We start from the raw sequence: 24,359 nt of genomic DNA on the forward strand, positions 1-24,359 counted from the left end.
TTGTCTGTACTAAAAAGTTTTTAGTATAAATTTAAATATTTATATTCTTTAATTTAATTTATTAAAAAAAAATATTAGAAGATTTTTGAGAATTTATCTGATTCTTTGCAAAAGTTTTCTCGCAGCTCAATTGTTGGTAAAAATTAAATTTATATGATTTTTTAAATTTGATAAACAAGTAGTCGTTTAAATCCGTTTAATTCACAGCTGGGAGTTGGAAAAAGGACAAGGATTTTTAACCCTTTGTACTCGTAATCATTTTCGTACTAGGTATGTTGCTAGCTCGGGAAAAATGAAAAATGCTAAATTCTTTTTAAAAATTAAAATTATATATGTAGAGCATAAATATGAATAAACTAATACTAAAAATGAAGAAATCAGAACAAATACTTGCATTTCTCTAAATTACATTTTAATTTTTTTTGGTTCTCTCAAGTACCATTGGTTGACAATCCATTACAATAAATTAACTCCCCGGCTTGATTCAAGTAAAAATGATATTTTTTTGATAAGATATGCTTCTTGAAACTCTTGTCTACAACACTGCAAAAGCACCATTCAAAACATGTACAGGAAATACCCAAAAATCGACGTTATATTTAATTATTTGTAATGGTGCGCTGACGCACCCTACGAGTAATAGAGAGCCAAGCGCTGGTGCGCCTCACGCACCTTACGAGCAGAAAGGGTTAATTATAAAAATATAACTTTCATGACCGACCCAAAAACATTTTATTTTGCCCTTTTTGATTATCAGCAAAAAAAAAAATGAGAGGATCAACGATCCGATGAAATTGTAGCCTTTTATATTTTGATGTGGGGTAAAAAAAATACTCATTAGAATTTTATTGGATGAGCCATCTCAAATCTTGCCACGCAATTATAATTCCGTTATTTTTCGTCTTTATGTCATTCTATGTCAGATGCAATAACAAAAAAAATGATTTTTATTTTAATAATATTCCCGCATTTTTCAAGATATTTAAATAATCATCTGAATAGTATAAGTATACTTTTTAATTGTGTTATTAACCTAATAAATTAAATTTATATCAATTTAAAACATAAACAGATTTGATTTATAATATTAATGTTCTACTTTCAACATTACTAAGTTATACTTTTATACAATATTTTAACATATACTTTTAAATTATATTGTATATTATATTTATTGACCAGTATCCCATATGGAGTGTTTTTCGATTTGTATCAAAATTAGAATTAGTGACTATTATTATATATAATTCAAATTAATAGGTTTTCACAGATTTACCTAATCTTACAGTGATAAATATTCAATATTTAATCAAGATAAATCGTACATATTAATATTTAATGATTATTAATATTTATGAGACTGATTTACAAACTGTATATAATAGATAAGTAGTAATGATTGTATTTACACCGTTGTAACGCATTGAGTTAACGCCTGTCATATTGAAATTAAGATTTATAATAAATAAAGAAAGTTGCAATTTTAAAACTTTTTTAATTTATTCAAAATATTTATGTATCAATTAATTTTTCTTGAAATTTAAATAAAATTTTAATATTAATTATTTGTTTAATATCTCTGATACTTTCATGGCAATCATGAATTATAATACCTGTACTACACACTTTGGAAGTTGCCTAAGGTTGGCCAAGGACGGAGAATATAGTGGGTTACTTCAATCGAGTTCGGTTCTGCCCGCTCTAAAATCTCTCGGAAGTTGTCCGAGGTTACCAAAAACGCGAGGTAAAGTGGGGGTAATTTAGGTCGACTAGACTTCCGAAAATTCCGAGACCAAGGAAATAATCGGATTGTTCTTTCGAGCGCGAGCGGCGAGATACTTCCCCTTTCGCTCTCTCGCGTGTTAAGTGACAAGTATGCGCGTAGGCGTCCTATGGTCAACACGCATGTCGAGCGCTGCATCGTGATCACGTGGTCAAGTTATAATACCACATGTTTATCGGGGACTTCAATAGACTTACTGACATCTTTGAATATCTTAGGGCACCAAAAGGGATTAATTATATTTTTAAAAGTATATTCTTCTAACAGATATGATTATTATATTTTTTGTCATATAAAATTAGATAATTAAAAAATAATTAGTGGTACTTGATTTTGTTAAAAAAAATCGTTTCGAATATATTTATGTATTTTCCTAGATCGGTTTATATAAATGCCACACCATAACGAATTTTTATTTAGAATCGATGGCGACAAATTCTAGGATAGTCACAGATGTGATGTTCGTATTCTGAAGTATCATTTTTATGCCTTATAGCATTTTGCAAAAGCAGACAAAGATTTTGCGTAAATTGAATATTTACGACCGAAAAGTTTTCACTGATATTGTATTGGTGAGTGTCCACACAAACTTTTATAATTATCAGTAGCGTAATTTTAATAATATGACAATTTAAAAATTGCAATTATTTGGCACATTTTTCGATCGCGCGAAAATATGCCAGCTGTACATGACAGAAGCCGCCGTCCGGATGGCATATGAAATTTGCGACAGTGTGGTCACTTCAAGTCGTAGGTCTCGGCCAACTTCAGTTGTAATTTTGGTTCGGAAAACTTCCAGAGAGTGTAATGCAAGAAACACAAATTTCCTTAACTTGGATGATTTGTTGGCCCACATCTTATGTTGTCTCAAGGTTAGTCAATACTTATTTTGCTCTTGTCTTGTTATCATCAACAGTATTTATTGACCATAAATAATCGTTTTATGGTTTATTAGTCAATGAGCATTTAAACACAATATAAATCGCGTCATTACCATTAGAAAATTCTTAAATGCTCTTACTATGCAGACATTCAAAGAAAAATTAGTGACTCTAGTATTTTATATGTAAGACAGAACTGCGTTAAATGAAAATATTTATAATACAATACATATTTTCGTAGGCAGCCGGACAAAAGAGCGTGCGTCAAATGAGCGCCGTCATATGAGCGCTGCTTCATAAGAGCGTTTACCAAAGTAGCGCTGTAACAAAATATCGTGCGTCAAATGCGCAGACAGTCATATGAGCGTTTGACAAAAGAAAGCACGTCATTAAAGCGCTAAAACACAAGTAATGAATATTTTATGAATTAGATATACAAAATACATGTAAATTGTGAGAAATTCCAAAGAATAAAAATTCACGAAATATAGGCGGTAAAATTAGTATTTTATGTGCCAGAGCGTAATGACGATTAAAATGAGTAGCCAATGAAAACATTAATATTTATTAATTATTACGTACATATGAAAGTATGGTTCCTCATCCCTACACGTACGATATACATATATTTTTTACTAAAATGAAACGCTGATTTTGAGTTTATCATTACATTTGTTCTGTAATGTTTCATTAAATTGACAAATAATTATCGACTCGACTTGCAATGAATGCGTACAGTTATAGGGCAGGTATATGGCCCGCCAGACCGCTCTTATGACGCACCGTTGCCATTTTTGTATGATCGTACTGTTATCAATAATTCGTAATTTATATATTTAAAAATTCACAAGTAAGATGTTAGTAATAATTCAATATTTATACATCGACAATAATTTTTTCAGCCCATCTGACATGCTTAGCATTTCGTCATAAATGTACCAGAGTACGTGCCACATTGAAGCAATCGCTATACAAATTACGCTTGGCGTCTCTCCGTGTAATAATAATACATTAACAGCTTGTAACGTAATTAGTCAAAGCTCAAAACTATCCGTAGATAGAGAAATTAGCATACTGGACGAATCGGTAGCATTGTTATGCAAAATGAATTCAACTATCAAAACAATACCGCAAAACCAACAATGGGTAATTTCAACAGGAATAATTCAAAGGCCAAACAAAATCCGCATTCACACGCTGCAGATTTGCACTACTGCATATTATTTATGTGAAACTTTTCATCCTCGACCTTTAGAATGACGTTATGTGATACGTGACACCTAACCCTGACACGATTCTAAGCTTTTAATATTCTTAATGCTAGACAATGCCAGCCAAAAGCTTCAGCCGGATGAGCAGACACAAAGGAAGCGACCGCCCTTTGAAATGTTTTTGCAAAGCCATTATGTGGATGTTTCGAGTGCGAATTTTGGATGGAGAACACAAAAAAATATAAGCGCCGCTTATTTTCTCACACATCTTCGCGAATTGGGTCAAGTGGATCTTGCGAAAACATGTGAACACAATTATGAACATTAAGCCTCATAGCATGTGAACAGTGTTAAATTCGAGATTCGCTTCGAGCGCGTTTATCGTCTCTCTCGTAATTTTATTATTACAATTAAAATTTAATATGAATTTTCATATATAATAGTAAGACTAATAAAATACATATATATTTTGTATAAAATATGGTGTACTCTCGAAATATATTTTTTTACGAAAATGTGCGTCTGATTTGACGATAGAGAGATCATCAAAGATTAGTTTAAAACTAAATGATTTGCTCTACCCCAAATAATCGAGAGTATACTATAGCATAATATATTTAAAAAATAATGGTTAAAGCTATACACCCATACCTCGCTATACGGCCGCTCTTTATACGGCCTTTCGCTATAACGGCCCTCTTCAATTAAGGCTCGTTTTCGATTTACGGCCTAAAATGTTTCGCTATAACGGCAAAAAAACTTTTTTTCGATGTCGATTTTTAAAAAAATTTAATTTGCTTAATTTTAAAATGAAAGGTGAAGCAGCTAGCGCCGATGAGGCCGCATCTAAGGAATATCCCAACATTTTAAAGGGAATTATTGAAAGAGGTGGTCATAAATCTGAACAAGTGTTTAACGTAGACGAAACAGGGCTTTATTGGAAGCGAATGCCTGATTGCACGTACATTTCAAAAACCGAAAAATCTGCGCCTGATTATAAGGTGTCTAAAGAACGATTAACTTTGCTACTTGGTGCAAATGCCGCGGGTGATTTTAAGCTAAAACCACTTTTAATATATTTGTCCGAAAATCCAAGGCCTCTTAAAGGACTAAATAAAAATCAATTACCCGTCATATGGAGATACAACAAGAAAGCTTGGATGACTAAAGCTATTTTAGAGGATTGGTTCAAAAATCACTTTTGCACAGAAGTGGAAAAATATTTGCGAGACAATAACTTAAGCAACAAGGCTTTGCTAATTTTGGATAAGGCACCAGGGCATCCTACTAATTTATCCGAACTATCTGAAGATGTCATGATTGAGTACCTTCCGAAAAATACAACAGCTCTGATCCAATCAATGGATCAGGGTGCAATAGCCACTTTTAAGGCATATTGCCTACGCCGAACTTTCCGACAACTTATAAGGGAAACCGATGGTAAATCTTCAATTAAAACATTTTGGAAAAACTTTAACATCAAGGCTGCTGTTGACAGCATCAATGAATCATGGAAGAAATTAAAATTAACAACAATGAACCATGTTTGGAAAAAAATATGGCCAGAATGTGTAAAAAGTACTGATGCAGAAGTTAATTGCCTTCCTGAAATTAGGCAAAACATTTTGGATCTAGCACATGATCTCGGCTTTGAAGGTTTGAACGAACGTGATGTGCTTGATCTACTTGAAGCTGATAGGGAACCCCTTTCATATAAGGAACTCATTCAGTTGCAAGCAGAACCGGCATTTGATGAAGAGACAGAGCCTGTCGTATTCAAACAGCTAACATCAAAAAAATTGTCAAAAGCTTTTTCCTATTTCGAACAAGGAATAAACATCTTCCTTTGAAACGATCTTGACGTCGAACGTAGCGCTAAAGTTTCTCGAGGAATTAACTCAGCCATTAGCTGTTATTAATCACTGAAGAACGAAAGAGACAAAAAGGCAAGACAAACAACGTTGGACAATTTTTTTAAGCCAGTCCCATCCTTACCAGCGAAAAATAAGAACGACAGTGATCTGCAGGTTACCATTTCTTCATCGTCTTCAGATTAAAGCCATTTTAAAAAAAATTATGTATGTATTCATACACATATTTTATGTAACATGAAGTTGTTTCATTTTTGTTTATGGATTATTTCTGGTTTTTGGAGTCTGTTATTATTTTATGTACAAATGAATGTACTTGTTATGTATGTATTTTTGATTTAAATGAAATAAAAAGATAAAATGCATTTTAAATGATAAACCATGTTACATATTTAACAAGTTTGGAACCGATCCCATTGAATTTGTATTAGAATAATTGATTCGTTATACGGCTTTTCGCTTTGCGGCCAAGTTTCGTGGAACTTATCTAATCCGTAAAGCGAGGTATAGGTGTATTTTACTTATTTTGAACGGATATTTTAGTTTAAAAGGAACTGTTGATGTATCGTATAAACTAGCTAGATTGTTGGTAGTGATATAATTGAATTGCATTGTATACATATCTACATACGTTATGGATATGTAAATGTTTATCCAGCAAGTCGGATAACGGTCAAAGGCAATACTCTGTCCTAATATAATCTAGTGATATATGCACGCAATGTTATTTCACTCTAATTATTATAACAATTATAACATAGATTTGTAATTAATAACTCCCCCTTTACTACAAAATCGATTCTAGGATTGAAACCAATTAACGACAGACTATCAAATTAAAACTTAAAGCTTTGAGCGGTATCGCTGTACAAGTACTGTTTTAAGGTACCCCAGACATGCTTGGCGAGAGGGGGGAGGGAAAGGAATAAATTCCCTTAAGGGGCTTGAATTTGGATAATATCATAGCAAGAATATATTTATAAAAAAAGTAAAAATCGACCTCAAATAATAAATCTGAACTAAACTAGTTGCTTGAGATGTATGTAGTGATGTATTTCAGGTATAAGTTCCTTTAGCCTTTTTTATATAATACATACAAGAAATAAAAGGAGCGGAACATTGCCTTCAAAAGCGCCCACTTTCTAGGTAGTACTTTCACGATAAACATTATTATTCAAAGGGACAGATTGTAGTTTTTTGACGCGGTCCGTTTGTGTTTAAATTTGTTTGCAAATTATTATTGACTTTATTGCTTTTTAAACGCTTAAAAAATATTATAAATGAAAATAAATATTCAGTGGCAGTAAAATTAGGTATTCCATCCGAAAATTCACATAAGAGGGCTGATCAAACTATATTAAAACCGAATTTCGGTCAATAGAAGAGCGCAAAAACAATTATCACTTCTCAGAAGTCGGCGGCGACACGATTTTATCGCTTTTGACGTAAATTTTTGACTTCTGAGAAGGGATAATTGTTTTTTGCGCTCTTCTATTGCTCAAAATTCGATTTAGATGTGCTTCATTTGATTCTCTCTTAGTCTTAATATATACAATTCATAATTGAGCGTTTTTACCGCGATTTACAATGTTAAAACACATATAAAATGTCATTTTTGTCATAAATTTTTAATATTAATTATATAAAAAAGTATTGAGAGCCTCTAAATATATACTAAAAATCCTTAAAATTCAATTAACATATATATAAAAATATGCAAAATAAATTAACGAAATTTAATAATAGAAAAATGTTAAAATAACTTGCTTTTTTTATATAATTTACTATTAATGCAACATAAAATAATAATGCATAAATAACAACAGAAATAATTATAGAAAAATACGTGCAATTAACTCACTGCTCAGAGGGTTGAATGAACCTTATTCAATATAACTTAACGTTAAAGCTCCGACAGAAGAGAGAAAGGAGGAAATAAAGATAGACTCTATGAGGAATTTCAAAATCAGTGTGAAAAGGTCCCCTAACACGCTGCATTAATAATTCTAGGAGACTTCAATGCTAAAGTAGGCAAGGAAAATGCAAATCTTAACCCTTTGAGTAATTAATTTATATACATTTGTTAATTTATTAGTATATCTGGGAGTAAGTTATTTTATATTATTCGGCTTTTGCTGGTTAAGAAACGTGACAATATAGTTTACACGAAAATAACAAGAAAAACAGTGAACGACTGTACTACTTTGTGGCAGTCAATAATCTGGTAATTAATAGCACTAAACTGCCTTATAAGAGCATTTATGAAAGTACATAAAAAATACCAGGTAGTACACTATGCAGTCAAATCTAAAAGAAGAGAAAATTCTATACTCGATGGCAAAAGATATAGAGAAGCAAATGCAAATATGAAATGTGTGGCAGTGTCGCCGACTTTCGAGTAGCGGCCACACTGCCAAACGTTTCATATGCCATCCGGACGGCGGGCGTGAATGACGTACGCACGGCGGCTGCTGTCATGTACAGCTGGCATATTTGCGCGCGATTGAAAAATGTGCCAAATAATCGTAATTTTTAAATTGTCATATTATTCATATTACGCTACTGATAATTATAAAAGTTTGTGTGGGCACTCACCAATACAATATCAGTGAAAACTTTTCGGTCGTAAATATTCAATTTACGCAAAATATTTGTCTGTTTTTGCAAAATGCCATAAGGCATAAAAATGATACTTTAGAATACGAACACCACATCTGTGACTATCCTAGAATTTGTCGCTATCGATTCTAAATAAGAATTTGTTATGGTGTGACATTTATATAAACCTATCTAGGAAAATACATAAGGATATTCGAAACGATTATTTTTAACAAAATCAAGTACCAATAATTATTTTTTAATTATTTAATTTTATATGAAAAAAATATAATAGCGATGTCTGTTAGAAGAATATACTATCAAAAATATAATATATCCCTTTTGGTGCCCTAAAATATTCAAAGGTGTCAGTAAGAGGCTGTTGAAATCCTCGATAAGCATGTGGTATTATAACTTGACCACGTGACCACGATGCAGTGATCGACGTGCGTGTTAACCATAGGACGCCTACGCGCATACTGAAATTGAACCAAGCTACTCGTTCTATCTCAGTTTGCGAAAAACCATATCATTATCTCTCTTGCCAGAGAGCGAAAGGAGAAGTATCTCATCGCTCGTGCTCGAAAGAGCAGCTCCGACTTCAGTCCGTTTGCCGACAATGTTGCGAAGCTGGACAAGTCGACTGAATTACCCCTACTTCACCTCCCATTCTCGGTAACCTCGGACAACTTCCGAGAGATTTGAAACCGAGCTCGACCGAATTAACCCACTATATTCTCCGTCCTTGGCCAACCTTGGCTAACTTCCAGAGAGTGTAGTTCAGGCATTACAATAAAGTAATATGTAACGCATGGAAAAAACGAAATGATACTAAGCCTGGAATGAAAAAAGTGGATAAACTAAATTGTAATAACTATAGAGGGATCTCATTATTGAGGAACATATACAAATTATTTTCAAACATCATACTTAAAAGGCTAGAAAAATATACCTAGTAGAATATCAGTGTAGATTTCATACAATGAGACAGACACTGGAAAAAGTCTACGAATGTTATGTAAAACTGTACCATATATAATATTTAAGGCAGACTTTCGATAGCATTCATATAAAACAAATGTTATATGTTCTGAAAATACTATTTTAGATTAAGATTGGTAGAAACAACTATGATTAATAATAATAATAATGGATTTTAATCTGCAGTAACGCATTGGGTGTTATGTTAAAGTGGTCTTGATAAAATATTAAAATTATAGCAGTAACTTTAACAATGCTTATTATATTATATACATATATAAATATATGCTGGTATTTGTTATGATATAATCTTGTGTGATATAATGCCATGTGACTTATGGTGGTAACGAATATTTTTTCAACATTACCATGTCATTAAGGAGTTAAGGAGGAAATAACGTCGGTTGATGGTATCGCATCTGAAAGTATAATAATAATGTGTTTGGAAGAGGAAACGGAGCGTGTTTTTGAAAATGCTGCCGAGCGGATATACCGAGTATGGTCAAAGTATGTCAAAAACAAGGACACGTTGAATCCTGTCATGATTTCGCACAAAGGTCCATAATGCAATTTCATAATGCGCGTTCGCGGTTCGCGGAACGAATACGAATATTCCCACGATTGGGTCTGGTGATAAATTTTGCATAATGAGCAGAGGCAGGGGTTAAAAACGGTTGGTTTAAGAGTTGCTTTTTTATATGTGAAAATCGGAGCTTAGCAGATTTTGATAAATATACCAAAATATAATATTCGTTGCGAAAAAATAGTAACGTATAATTAGTTCAGAAAAAGGCTAATTTTTTATTTAAAATATAATCAGTTAGTTCAAAAAACGGTGTTTTAGCGGCATGCATGAAAATAATTTTACATAAGACAATGAACCAGTAATATACTTTTTGGCGCAAATGATGCTAAAACGGGATTTATTGTTAACGTCGCTTTTAAGATAGCCGTCCGTTACTCAAGCAAACAAAAAGGGCGAGTCAATTCTTTGCGGATCATACAAATTCTGCACAGCTAGAAAGTCTTACAATGAATTATCAGATAATAAATTTCAATTTTATGTAACGTTGATCACATCCCATGTTTACACTAAAACGCTATCATATAAAAATCATTAGTCCAAGGTTACCGAGAACAAGAGGTAAAGTAGGGGTAATTCAATCGACTTGGCCAGCTTCGAGCGCTTCCGAACATTGTCGGCAAACGGACCGAAGTCAAAGGAACCGAAGTCGGAGCTACTCTTTCGATCGCAAGCGGTGAGATATTTCCCCTTTCGCTCTCTCGCGTGTTAAGTGACGGCAGTGAGAGAGATAATGATATGGTTTTTCGCAAACAGAGATAGAACGAGTAACTCGGTTCAATTTCAGTTTGCGCGTAGGTGTCCTATTGTCAACACGCATGTCGAACGCTGCATCGTGGTCACGTGGTCAAGTTATAATACCACATGCTTATGGAGGACTTCAACAGACTCTTACTGACATCTTTGAATATTTTAGGGCACCAAAAGGGATTAATTATATTTTTGATAGTATATTCTTCTAACAGATATCGTTATTATATTTTTTTTAATATAAAATTAAATAATTAAAAAATAAGTAATGATACTTAATTTTGTTAAAAAAATCGTTTCGAATATCCTTATGTATTTTCCGAGATCGGTTTATATAAAAGTCACACCATAACGAATTCTTATTTAGAATCGATGGCGACAAATTCTAGGATAGTCACAGATGTGTCGTTCGTATTCTGAAGTATCATTTTTATGCCTTATGGCATTTTGCAAAAGCCGACAAAGATTTTTCGTAAATTGAAAAATTTTCACTTATATTGTATTGGTGAGTGCCCACACAAACTTTTATAATTATTAGTAGCGTAATTTTAATATTATGATAATTTTAAAATTGCGATTATTTGGCACATTTTTCGATCGCGCGCATATATGCCGGCAGAACCCGCCGTCCGGACGTCATTCACGGCCGCCGTACGGACGGCATATGAAATTTGCGACAGTGTGATCGCTTACTCGAAGTCGTTAGATCGCTCACTCGAAAACTTTAGTTGTAACTTCGGTTCGGACAACGTCCAGAGAGTGTATGCAGGCATTACACTAAAAAATAATAACGTTATATTTACGTTAAAATAAAGAAATAATATGTTCCGCAGAATGTCAATCGCTACGCACGTGTATTCAATAACAATTGCTTTTGAAACAGTAAAAATACCATAAAAAAGGTGCCGGAACGCCATTTCACCGTGTTAAGTGACAAAAAATTTGACGATTTTTTAAACCCACTAAAATAAAATAAAACTGTTTTTTATGTATTTTGTAAAAATAAATAAAAAAAATTCTAGATAGCCTCGTTCATTTTTTATGCAACTTGAAAATGTGGAAGATCTTTAAAAGAACGATTGAAACAAATAAAACTATTTGTTTCAATCGTTCATTTTCCATTAACAATGTAATGAATAGAATTATTTGAAGCAACATTAAGCTACACAATTAAGGTAAACATAAAATAATGCCGCACATCACCGCTTTAAACCTTCAACAATATTTCCACTCCATTATCCAATAAACCAGTTTCCCGATAACCTTATTACAATATTCATCGGTCCCCATTACCCTGTACATTGGATTACATTGTATATCAGTATAGCATGTATACAAGAAAAGCAAGGTTGAATTTTCATGATTTTTTAAAAGTGCAAAGTCGCAACGTGTGCGGCCTCCGTGCGTGTTAGTGGTCTCATTATGTCTATGAAGCGCTTTATTTAACTACCGAAAGTAGCCCTCGCTCCGCGCCATTAAACTTAAGAACTCGCCTTAATCACCGCGGGGCGGATTCGAACCAACCACTTTGGGAGTTGCCGCAGATAACAAAGCCGGCGTGTTGGTTGCCATTATATACACTGTATATCAGGGCCGCTAAACTTCTTCCTCTCTCTCCATCGTTTGATTGATTTCATGAACCATTAACTTCTCAACGATCGCTGTCGCGCAATGTACGCGGCCCGCTCGGTAAAAGTAATTTTCCTCATAAAAAAGCTCGTTTGCTACGTTTTGGCGATGATGATGGCGAGAGCTGCTCTTGAGAGCTTTTTTCTTTTGAATGAACCTCTCGAGTACAAATTAGAGAATGAAGGAGTTGGTATCTATCATTGGATCTGATGTATAATATAGCTGGTTTCCTTGACTAAGTTAACTGTGTGCGAGCTTTTGAATTCTGCAAAAGCTCAACTAATAAGTATGGCATAATCGTTTCTATAAATAGTACTTTTATAGAAACAATTAAAATTTATAAGATAATTTTACTTAAGAATTATTGAAATTGATTGGATATATAATACATATATCAAAATAAATTGCAGAGCACGAAATATTTTCGTAAAAATTGCACATCAAGGCACTCGTCAATGATCAAACGAACCCAAGACCCAATTCAAGTTGATGAGCTATAAATAAGAGACGTGCAAAAATTTCGTCTGCGAGAAGTCGTCGAAAAATTCCACACTGGGTGCCAATTGTCGCACCAGCAATATGTCTATAATGCTCACAGTCTTAACGACCATCATCACGCTGTCTTCGTCATTCAATGTGTCAATGGAATACCATTGTTTGTGCGTCATTATCGTTACGCTCGTTTCGTGCTAATGCACTCCAGAACCCAACGATTAAATGACGTCATTATACTTTAAGCGATTGGGATCTTAATGCGATTTATATGTGCGTATACTCTTCCCATTACGTTATCTGTTCATTTATCAACCAAAAAACGCTTCATAGCTGTAGTCCATTTTCAAAGTCATCCTGTCAAGTTGTGTTACTTTTTTTTTCGTGGCCCAGATGCTACGTGTCACGCTATATAATTGATGTGTCCCGCGGGATCTGAACGGTTGGGTTTGTATATACATTGCAAACGGATGTTTATGTGGATTTTAGAAGCAAAAAATCTTTGATTTTTTGATCTACACTTGACGGCGTTATTATAATTGGGTTGAATTTATATTTATATATCATATATATATTTATTTATATTTCATTATGGCAAAATTTGGCGGCACTCCGGTAACATTGGCGTAACGAATTTTTCTCTCTACTAGCAAACTTCGGCGCGTTCGTACGCTTGCGCCCCGTATATTATTATATATTCTAACATGTAACCATTTATCGTCAATAAAACATGCAGCGGCTCAATCTGTGTCTAAATGCTACCCGTCACCATTCATTCGCCACACTGTTGACCACCGATGTGATACCTGAGAAAATGGAGTCAATTCAAAATGGCTAACTAAAGCATGCATAGCGTAAGAAAATACTGTATGTAGATGTTAAAAATTTATTAACAGCTTAACGCCCGAGGACTCGAGTACGAGTCTTGAAAGAACATTGATTAGTGGCCGGGAATCAGGCATGAGTCCTGCATCATGCGTTTTCTTTTATTGAAAAAATACTGAGATACCATAAAGTTTGCCTCTATATGATAATAAGAGATGAACATATACTATTTCTACATAATATCAAACATAAAATAAATTATATTTATTTCAAATTTTTGTGAAAAGAGTCGTCTTATCCGTTGCAATTTTTAAGCCACGTGATTTTTTTATGAAATGTATGACCCATTCACCAAAAAAATAATATTTTAAGTAACACTCCTTGAACATACGGGTGACCCTCGACTTTCACACAATTCGCTATTTCGCACATTTAAAAAAAAAACAATTTTTTAAATTTTTTTTTTCAAAAAAACGTTCTGATAGCGGTGAATCATTTGCTTCAATCGGACGTTCGTATGATACAAACAGGTCTACGATATGTTCAATTTTGCAAAATAAAAATATAATTAAAGAATACGTTCAAAATTGTGAAAAATAAAGATATATTTCCACAATCTTTAATGATATGTTTCCAAAAAAACATGGATGAAATGGAACATCTTTGTCATCGTAGATCGATGACCAACATCAAAAAGATGTCCCTCTGGGTGTTTAAATTATTCAAACAAAAGCTCTTAGTTTGCACAAAGATTGGAAGGATAGATTAAAAAAATATTTTAACACGGTTTTTCAAGCAAGTAACGGTTGGTTTTACAATTTTAAAATGAGGTATTCTTTTCATAATATTAAATTTACTGGAGAATCGGTGGATGCGGATAAAGATGCTGCAAAATAATTTATTTCCAAATTATCCAAAATTATTGAAGATGGAGAATATACCTCTAGCCAAATATTTAATGTAGATGAGACAGGTTTATATTGGAAAACTCTTTAACAATGAAAAATATGAATGAAGCCTTCACGCACCTTGACAATTTTTTAAGTATTACAGAAGATGGTAACCCCAATGAAGAACGCATATCTTAAGTGCGTAGGGCGATCAATAAAAACATAGCATGTTATAAAATACTATATGAAGAAAAGAAAAAGAATAGTGGAAAACAGTTAACTCTTAATAACTTTTCAAAGGAAACACGCGCAAACCCCACTTAAACGTGTCTCTTAAACATCTTATATTATAAATATTTTAAAATACATACAATTTCAATTTTTTTTACTTCCCTCGACTTTCGTACATTCAACATTCGCACACATGTGCGAAAGTCGAGGGCCGCCTGTAAATAGATTTCAGGGGCAAAACTGTTTGGCTAGGTAAACATTAAATCAATCCAATCTAAAGAAATCGAAACATCCGCGGTTGATAGTACATCAATTAACAAATTTTTCACCCTGAAATTATATATATTATTGCAAAATTTAAAAGTAAAAACGATAGGGTATATGTAGATAAATTATATAACACGATAGTCAAAGAACCTCCGAAAAATATCATCCATTAATTTACGAGTGTTTGTTATTTTGATATTTCCTCACTATTTGGAAAACCGCGATGATTCACAGATTAAGAAACTAAGGGGAAAAGCTACAATTCGGATAAATTATCGCCGTATTAGTTTATTGCCATCATTAAGTTGAATATTTGAGAAAAAAATATTATTGCGCTTAAAAGAATCTCTGAGGAATAAAATCATAAGCGAATAAATATGTTTCATTCATTCTTAACATTTTGTGTAAATTGAAAATGGTTCCAATGGTAACAAATTTTTGTATGAGCGATTTTTTCAAAAACATTCATTTATAATATAATATAATTAGCACTCACCAAATTTTTCGGCGTCCATTTTCTGCGTACAAATGTCACGAACACATTTAATTTATATACACTTATACACTACACTAATTTACACGTTTTTATATGCACTTATTTACACTTATAAACTACACATTTATTTTCATAATCACACTTATATTTATTTTTATTATTTACACTATTTATCAATTGCAATAAAATATTATGATTAATTCGTATAAAAACATACGTCAATATAAAGATTAATTTCACAACTTCTACACATGTATGCTGTATCTTTCCTTATTTCATCTGCAGAACAAACACGCTTTTTTCTACTCACATATTTCACAACACTTTTTATTTTTAATGGCTGATAATTTTACAGCTTATCGAAAGCCTTTCTGATGGATCGACAGCACGGGCACGACAATATATAGTAGAAACCGGTGAAACGTCTTTAGAATCGACAGATTTCACTTAAATCTGCATCCATCCTTTAGCCTTACTTACTCAAAAGAAAAATTTTAAATTTAATTTTACTGTTACGATTAAGATTTTGATGACACTGAACTAAATAAACAATGCGGATTAAAATAAATAAAAAACAAAATATTTTGTTTATTCCATTGTTTTTCAAAATATTGCGTTAAACGTTTTATTATAGTCCTTTCATATACGAATATTATTAGGCCGGTCGTTCTGTTTTTTCCCGTGTCTATCATCTGGCTGTTATGAAAAGCAGGTATCATTCTGACATTTCTTTTCTTATTTGTTTTCTAAATTTGGATACGCGATTCACCTTTTCTGGCATGTTTCATCTGAGGGGACTTAATTATATATTTTTGAGGGATTTTGGCAGTCCCTTATTTTTCCGGATTGTGCTACAAAGTCTTGTTCTTTTTAAAAATGAATATTTCGGGAGTAAAACGCTATTATAAAAAAAATTTTTTACTAAAAAATATAATTGTTTACTATTATTCTGCGAAATAGCAAAGTTCGGCAAAAAAAACCCATCTTTATAGAATATATATATAATCAGTTCTTCAATATATAAATAAAAGTTCAATTTAAAAATTCACAATTCGCAATAAAATAAACTCAATGACTTAGTACTAAACATATTGTAATTGGTTCGCATTGGGGAGACCAAATGGATCTTGCGAAAGCTGGAACACAATCATTGGGGGTTGATTGTGTTTGATCCGAAATAATGCGACGTTTATTGTGGGGTGTCTGAAAATTTTGCCTATTGTTGTGACGCACAGAGGGGAGGAGATCGCATTAGCTTTCAAAAAAAGACAATACAATATTCGGAATTATGGTTTTGGGGATTTTGATTATCATATTTTTACATATTATGAATCACGGGGCGTTACGTGAACGCAATAAAAAGGTTATGATTTTTACATTTACCTTTTCAAATTTATTGAATTTACATAGAATATATAAAATAAAAAAATACTATCATATGCTATTGAATTGAACATTTCAACACCACGTATTTTTTTATTGTAAAAATAATATAGAGTTATCAATATTGATGAGATATATATTTGTAATTCATGGTTTGCTTTCTAAATACATTTCATCACTCATATCTATTTTTGAGTCAATTGTAACAAACATATTTATAAATTATATAATATGAAATTTTCTCTAATTTAGTTTGAGAAAAAATTATATGTTCAATAAGGTCAGTTGATTATATACAGTAGATTAAAGATTAGAAAACACAAAGACTTTTAAAGTATTTTTAATTTTAAGTATCGATTGATACAAATAGTACATATAAAACATTCGATAAACTAATACATGCAATAAGCCCATATATGTGAATATCGACCAAAAACCGTTATTGACCGAAGAAATGCGTTTAACACGCATGAAATGCACCAATGGACATAACAGCTGGACTGTTTTGGGTTGAAGAAGAGTGACGTTCTTTGATGAAAGTAAAATAAAGGTATATAGGTCAGATGGGATGTACTAAATTCAATATCAAGATGGTAAAAAATACAGTGAAAAATGTTTTCATCTGTGTGAAATTCAGAAAGGCAAATTATCTAGGTGTGCTTCATATATTTCGGAATGAAAGGTATCCACTTCATCGACACGTGAAGGAAAATAAATTATTGTTATAATATATAACATATATTATTTTTATAGTTTTATTTTAAATGACTTGCAATTTAGAAAAAAAAATATTGCTGATGTTACTCCACACCAAGCAAGCTAAAATGAGTATTTTTAATAAGTGTGGTTACGCGATTTATTTTTATAAAATGTTATGGTATGAAAATGTTAATGTTCTTTAATTGTTGGTATGTGTAGACTATTATTAAGTTTTTTGAAGATTTATAAAAAAAGGTGTATTTTTTATATTTTTTTTTTAAGTGAAAATTTTATTTTTGTTTTTTATTTAAAATGTGTTTTTTAAGAATGACCAAGACAATTAATCCTTTCCATTCCATGCCGACATAATTTTTTCATTTTTATTATTAATTAAAATTTTGAAGCACAGTATTTTTTTTACTCGATATTTATTGAACGGTATTTAAAGAAGAGCGTTTTTGTGATTACTTTTGTGTGTATATTTAAGTGATATAAAATAGTTTTGTATACACATTGTATTTTTTTAAAAAAAATTAAAATATTCGTTTATTTTAAAAATTTTCAAATCTATTAAGGATCTGGCGAATTTTTTTAGGATCGCAAAGGGTTAAGGATAAATCAGATAGTGTATTTATATTTTTCGAGAATACTTCCTTGTTTTAGATGTTTTTGATGTTGGCTTAATTGTGAGCAATGGTTTAGATTTTGAGTCTGTTCTCTGATTTCGATTTCGTTGACTACATTTATTATTTTTTAACGAAGAAATATTATTGTGGCTTATTAGTTGCTTGTTGTCAATTTCATATTAATGCAGTCGTCATCAGTATTATATTCACTAAATATTTCGGAATCCGATTCTAGACATTTTAATTAAAATAAAGTCCTTCTAATAAATTTTTCCCATTATATATTTAAATACATATTTTTGAGAGCAACTTCGAAAATAGTTTTCATTTGCAACACTTTTGTGAAAAACGTATTAAACTTTTTATTTTTTCTTTCTTCAATTTTTAATTTCAGCCCTGTTAATCAAAAAAAAGTTCGATAGAAAATCAGAAGGTCTCAAGAATATGGTTAAATTTGTTTAAATTCCCGGGACACGAGACGACACAAAAGCCGGGAATTTTCGATTTGTTTGGACATATAATCTTTAGTGTGCACCTTTTAATACTGTAACTGTGATTTTAACTACGCAATCTGAGTTTCACGCTATTTTTACTATTTTCACATTAGATTTTGCACAGTTTATTGAATATAAGTGAAGTGAGTTAATTCAGGAGAGGTGGTAGAAAAATTTGTCTACGTTACGAAAATATTTATAATATTTATAAACACTTTGAGTGTTTTTTTAAAAAAAAATGGCTTTTAATTTACTTAAGATTGGTTCATGTCAATATAAAGTTCAATTTATGGTTAACAAACAATGATTGTTACAAATTAGATTATTTTTCTTAGGCAATAAATTATATTACTTTTTTAAGTTTTAGAATAGTGTAATTAAACTCAGGTAAAGTGTTTATTTAATATAAGTTTATAGCTTAAACTAATTTAGATTTTCATATATAAATCCATACATATAAAATTTTCTTAAAATGTCCATATGTGTGTTCATGGCTGCGTTTCTCAACACTTTACGGTCGAAGGATTAAATAAGATTAAAGCGGTTAAGTGACGGGTCCCGTAACAAATGTGAGACAAAATTCCTGGTGGGATTAAGCTCGCATAAACGCTGGAATAACTTTCTGGTCGTCCGATTTTCCGAAATCCCCAATTCGGCGAAATTTATCGTCAGACAGATTACCAAAAACCACAAATTCCAGTTATTAATCGCGTTCCGTGACTGTGTACCATCGGGCATAAATCATCGCGGAAAATATTGCTTTTGCTCCCTTAAGCCGTAGATAGCTACTACCTACAATGTTACGTACTAATGTATAGGTACATATTTACAACCAAGACAAGAACAAATGTGCGCCTTCCATCATTCCCACTTTAATTTCATGAATAGCGATGATAATATTCTGCGATTTTAGCTCGCCATATTTATTGCGTCTGAAAGTTCGAATGCCGTCTGACGGCGCAGCAATAACTCTAATTTACAAATCGTGTTCATCGCTCACTATATACAACATTTAATACGATAAATTGCGCCAACTGCGGTTTACAGATAAGGCGAAACGTTAAAAATAATAAAAGTTCCTTAATTAACAAAATCCTAATGACGCTTGTACATATACAATATTTATGAAGTAGTGCTACTAACTTTCAATGAATACATGTGTATTATTCTTATATTGTAGAATTTCTACGTTTCAAATTGTATGCAATTTACTTTTATTTGCATGAGCATATAAATATAATCTATACCCTAATTGAAATGTCAATGAAATGAATAAATAAGTGTTATAGTATAGGGATGAATACTTAAAATCCTATATGAACCCTAATTTGCTGTAAGTTTTCTATGTTATATTTTTTTATTAAAATTTAATAAAAAAATTAAATCGCCAAATAGTTTTTATCAAATACAACACGATAAAGCAGTGGTACATGTGAGGCAAGGTCTAATACCTGAAAGGTCTGGTTTCGATTTTTTTTATTTTTTTTCAATTTTTATTATATCTGGCAGATCGGAATTATTGATTATTATATAATGATAATTCAGATTGAATATCACAAACTAGGTTTTTCTAGTCACTTGGGTGAATAGTCATGAAGAATAATTAAAATAAAATCAATCTAGATCGTGCAAAGTGGCATATTTATTGTAAACTGTAATAATATTTTATAATTGAAAATGTTGATGTTGTATAAATTATAGCGAGAATATATTTATAAAAAAAGTAAAAACCGATCTCAAATAATGAATCTGAACTAAACTAAAATTGTTTGAGATGTACAAATGTACTGATGTACTTATGATATAAGCCTTAAGCCTATACATACAATGAATACAAGGAGCGGAACATTGCCTTCAAAAGCACCCACTTTCTATATAGTACTTTTACAATAAACATTATTATTCAAAGAAACAGATGGTAGATTTTTGACGCGGCTCCATTTGTGTTAAAATTTATTTGTAAATTATTGTTAACTTTATTGCTTTTTGAACGTTCAAAAAAAATTGAACATGAGAGGAAATATTTAAAGAATGTAAATTAGTAGCAGAAAATTTAGGAATTCGATCTGAAATTTCAGATTAAATATCTAAGGAAGAAGCAAAGTTTGCTTAAAAGATGAATGATTTTTTTACGTTCAATTTTATGTTGCGTTATCACTGATGAAACAATTGAAATATTTATACGTACTGGAAAATAATAATAATTTACATTATTTATATTGTAGGTTTGAACCACCTGCATCATTGATTATAAATTCAAAGATCATCATAAAGACTGCTTGAACAACGAAAATAAAAACACATTTCTACTACAAAATTACTTTTAATTAAATGGACAGAATTTAAATAAAATTTTGGTCAGAATAAAAATTAACTTGCGGTCAGATTTTATTAGCAAAATAATCAGAATAAATAAAAAATGGTCAGAAAAAATAAAAAATAGTCAGAATAAAAATAATAAACGGTCAGAATAAAAACAAGAAACGGTCAGAATAAAAAATAATAAACGGTCAGAATAAAAATAGTATACATTCAGAATAAAAATAACACACAGTCATAATAAAGTAACTTGCTGCCATAGTAATATATTAGTCATAGAATGGATGATGCTGGACAATGTCCAAGATATACCGAAATGAGAACAAATCAATAGAATATCATTAAAAAAAAGGTTAGATTGTTTGGTTCTACTGTGAAACTCGGCGCGAGCGGGAGCGAGTCGCCATGTCGCCTTTCCTATATAAATTTGTAATTAATAATAAATAAAAACCATGGTATAAAATTAATTTAGTTTCAATTTAGAATGTTACACATTGATTATCATTCACCGTAGTGGTGGTCGTAGCGAAGGTCTAATAGTTGGCGTTGACAAGAGCTATTGATTCAACGTTCGCGCGTCAGAACTGTCAAGATGTAAACGACAGACGCCGTCGAACAGTTGTACAAATCTTAAACGATAACACTATTGCCAGCTGAAAAAATCGAATCTGACCATGTATCAACATAAATATTACCATTTAATATTAATTCTGACCGATCCGATTTCAATTCTGACCAATTAATATAAATTATGACAATCTTATATTTATTCTGACCATTTAATATAAATTCTGACCCATGCAATATAAATTCTGACCAAAAACATGTTAAAATTCGGACCCGAAAAATACGAGCCTTTAAAAAATATTAGACATGATAGGAAATATTTAAATTAGTAGCAGTAAATTTAGGTATTCGATCTGAAATTTCAGATTGAATACCTAAGGAAGAAGCAAAGTTTGCTTATAAGATGAATGATTTTATTACGTTCAATTTTATGTCGCGTTATCACTGATTAAACAATTGAAATACCTATACGTACTGGAAAATAATAATAATTTACATTAGTGTAGATTTGAACCACCTGCATTATTGATTACAAATTCAAAGATCATCATAACGACTGCTTGAACAACGAAAATAAAAACACCTTTATACTACAAAATTAGATATCACAGACCATATAACGAAAGAGAGATCTCAATACCACAAAAAAGCAGCATAACCAATAGAAAATGTTGCACGGACCACCATTAAATACCATAATCCATTCAAGATGACATGAATTTTATCCGATGATAATGATAACATTCAGAAAACCCGAAATTAGATACATTTTTCACAGCAAATTGTGATCGAAAGCTTTTACAAAATCTGTGTATATAATGTCCATTTATAAACCAGAGTCCAATGATCTCGAAATAAAGTTAAAAAAAACATTTGGTTAGTGACAATGGATCGAAATTGATGGTTACAACGTCGCTGATCGAGAAGCATACACATACAATGAATAAACATTTATTTATGTAATATAATTTCAGATAATTTTGTAGGTGCTGAAAGCAACGCTACTATCCTATAATTATCAATGCGAGACATGTCACCCTTTTTATGAATGGAACATTTCCACTCTGAAAAATATATCTCAAAATTTATCTTAATATAAACCGAAGAGGGTTTATTATGCATACTAAATATTCATTCTTACTTTAACCTTTTAACTGCGGATGGCTTTTATAGAAGTCATCAAGAAAATCGCGGGTACTCATTGGACACCTAAAGGTGCCACAAACCTTTGAGCCTATTAATATGGTTATTTAGTATAATTTAAAACTGTAAATCACTTGAATTGAATATATGCCTCCCACATATTAACTACTTTCGAAATGGCGCGCAAAAATATCAGCCGCGGTGAAAAGGCTAATGTCACTAACTATAAGAATGTGACATTTAACAATCCTGTAAGCGACTCCACTTAGTAGTTGGTTTAATCACTAGTTATAAAAAATATAAATAGACTCTTTATTTAAATAGTCAATTAAAGCATATAGATTTTATAAGCAACATTACATTGTAGAATTATTATATAAACAATATTTCGATTAAACGAAACAATATTTTTGTTTATACAATAATGTGTTTTCAGGGTCATATTAATACACGGTCTAGGCGCTAGACTTGGAAGGATGCCAGTATTACAAATGAAGGGCGTTAACATATTATTATTATGTTACAATATATAATCGAGTCTGACACAATCTGACCAATTTATATACATATATATATATATAAAATATAACTGTGGTGAAATTTAATATTATTATAATAAATAATGATGACTGTAAAAGCCTGTATGTGGGTAAGTAGGTATATTTATGATATACATTATCACAATAATTGGTAAACACCGCTCTGGTAATGGATACGTATTAATAACTATCTAGTCCATAAAATACTCGAGAATGTAAATGTAGGCTATCGATTTTGACTAATTGTTTAACGAATGTATCAGGACGTTTTGTAATAAAACCATTAGCCTTAATTTCAATAGGTCCCAGTTTCGCTGTTTTCCGTTGTAGATACAACGATAAGGCGTTGCACGCGAATTCTCAATCGCACAAACCGATTGTTTTGATAACGCTAACCGAATATTGTACACAAAAGGGGAACGAAAACGCGAAAAGATATGCCTGTGTAATTTTAGCATTGTTTTCGCGCGTGCTACATACAATTACGCGATACCAGGTGGTAGGAAAATTCCAGTAAAAAACCCAAATAAACTCATATATGGTCTAAATAAATTACCGTTAAACTAAGTTATAACATGAAACGAATTTTTATAAGCTATCATTTCAAGAATAGATAATAGCACCTACGACGTTTTTAAAAAATATCAAGGCTATGTGAAATTCTTATTTGCAACTTAAGATTTTTTTTCTATTATACATCGCAGAAATTTTACACTAAATGATATTTATTTTAAATTTGAGGCATCAAAATGCATATTTTAAAATAAGGTGCAAGTTGTTGAAAACCATTTTATAGTTTACAATAAGAAAAGAGATAAAATAAGACTAAATGAAATAAGAAAAAAATAAGAACTAAGGTTATTTATAAGCATAATATTTATTTAACTATAGAAAAAATGTCTTTACGTCTTAAAAAAAAAACGGTTAATATGACCACTCCGGAGATCAGTAACCGAAAGGTTTAATAACAATAGTATTATGCGCAGAGTAGAACATATTGTATACCACGCAGCTTTTTTAAGCAAAGGATAGTTTTTCAACAGTACGTATAGTTATTAACTAGCATTCGAACCGGGTAGAACCGGGTACCCGGTTACCCGC

The 24,359-nt window shown here is 31.5% G+C and overlaps 2 long non-coding RNA genes across 4 annotated transcripts in view; one reads left to right on the forward strand and one right to left on the reverse strand.

Annotated features, from left to right (window-relative positions):
- LOC148238455 (uncharacterized) overlaps positions 1 to 24,359 on the reverse strand; it is a 516,616-nt gene that overhangs the window by 117,709 nt on the left and 374,548 nt on the right. The window lies entirely within an intron of this gene.
- LOC148238456 (uncharacterized) lies at positions 15,785 to 21,705 on the forward strand. Its single transcript, XR_015811672.1, has 2 exons — positions 15,785 to 18,008; positions 18,146 to 21,705. It is a non-coding gene; the product is annotated as an uncharacterized LOC148238456 (long non-coding RNA).

Source organism: Plectrocnemia conspersa, unplaced genomic scaffold, assembly GCF_051122295.1.
Source record: "Plectrocnemia conspersa isolate PC_06_02 unplaced genomic scaffold, ASM5112229v1 ptg000001l, whole genome shotgun sequence".
In the NCBI taxonomy this organism is placed as follows: Eukaryota; Metazoa; Arthropoda; class Insecta; order Trichoptera; family Polycentropodidae; genus Plectrocnemia; species Plectrocnemia conspersa.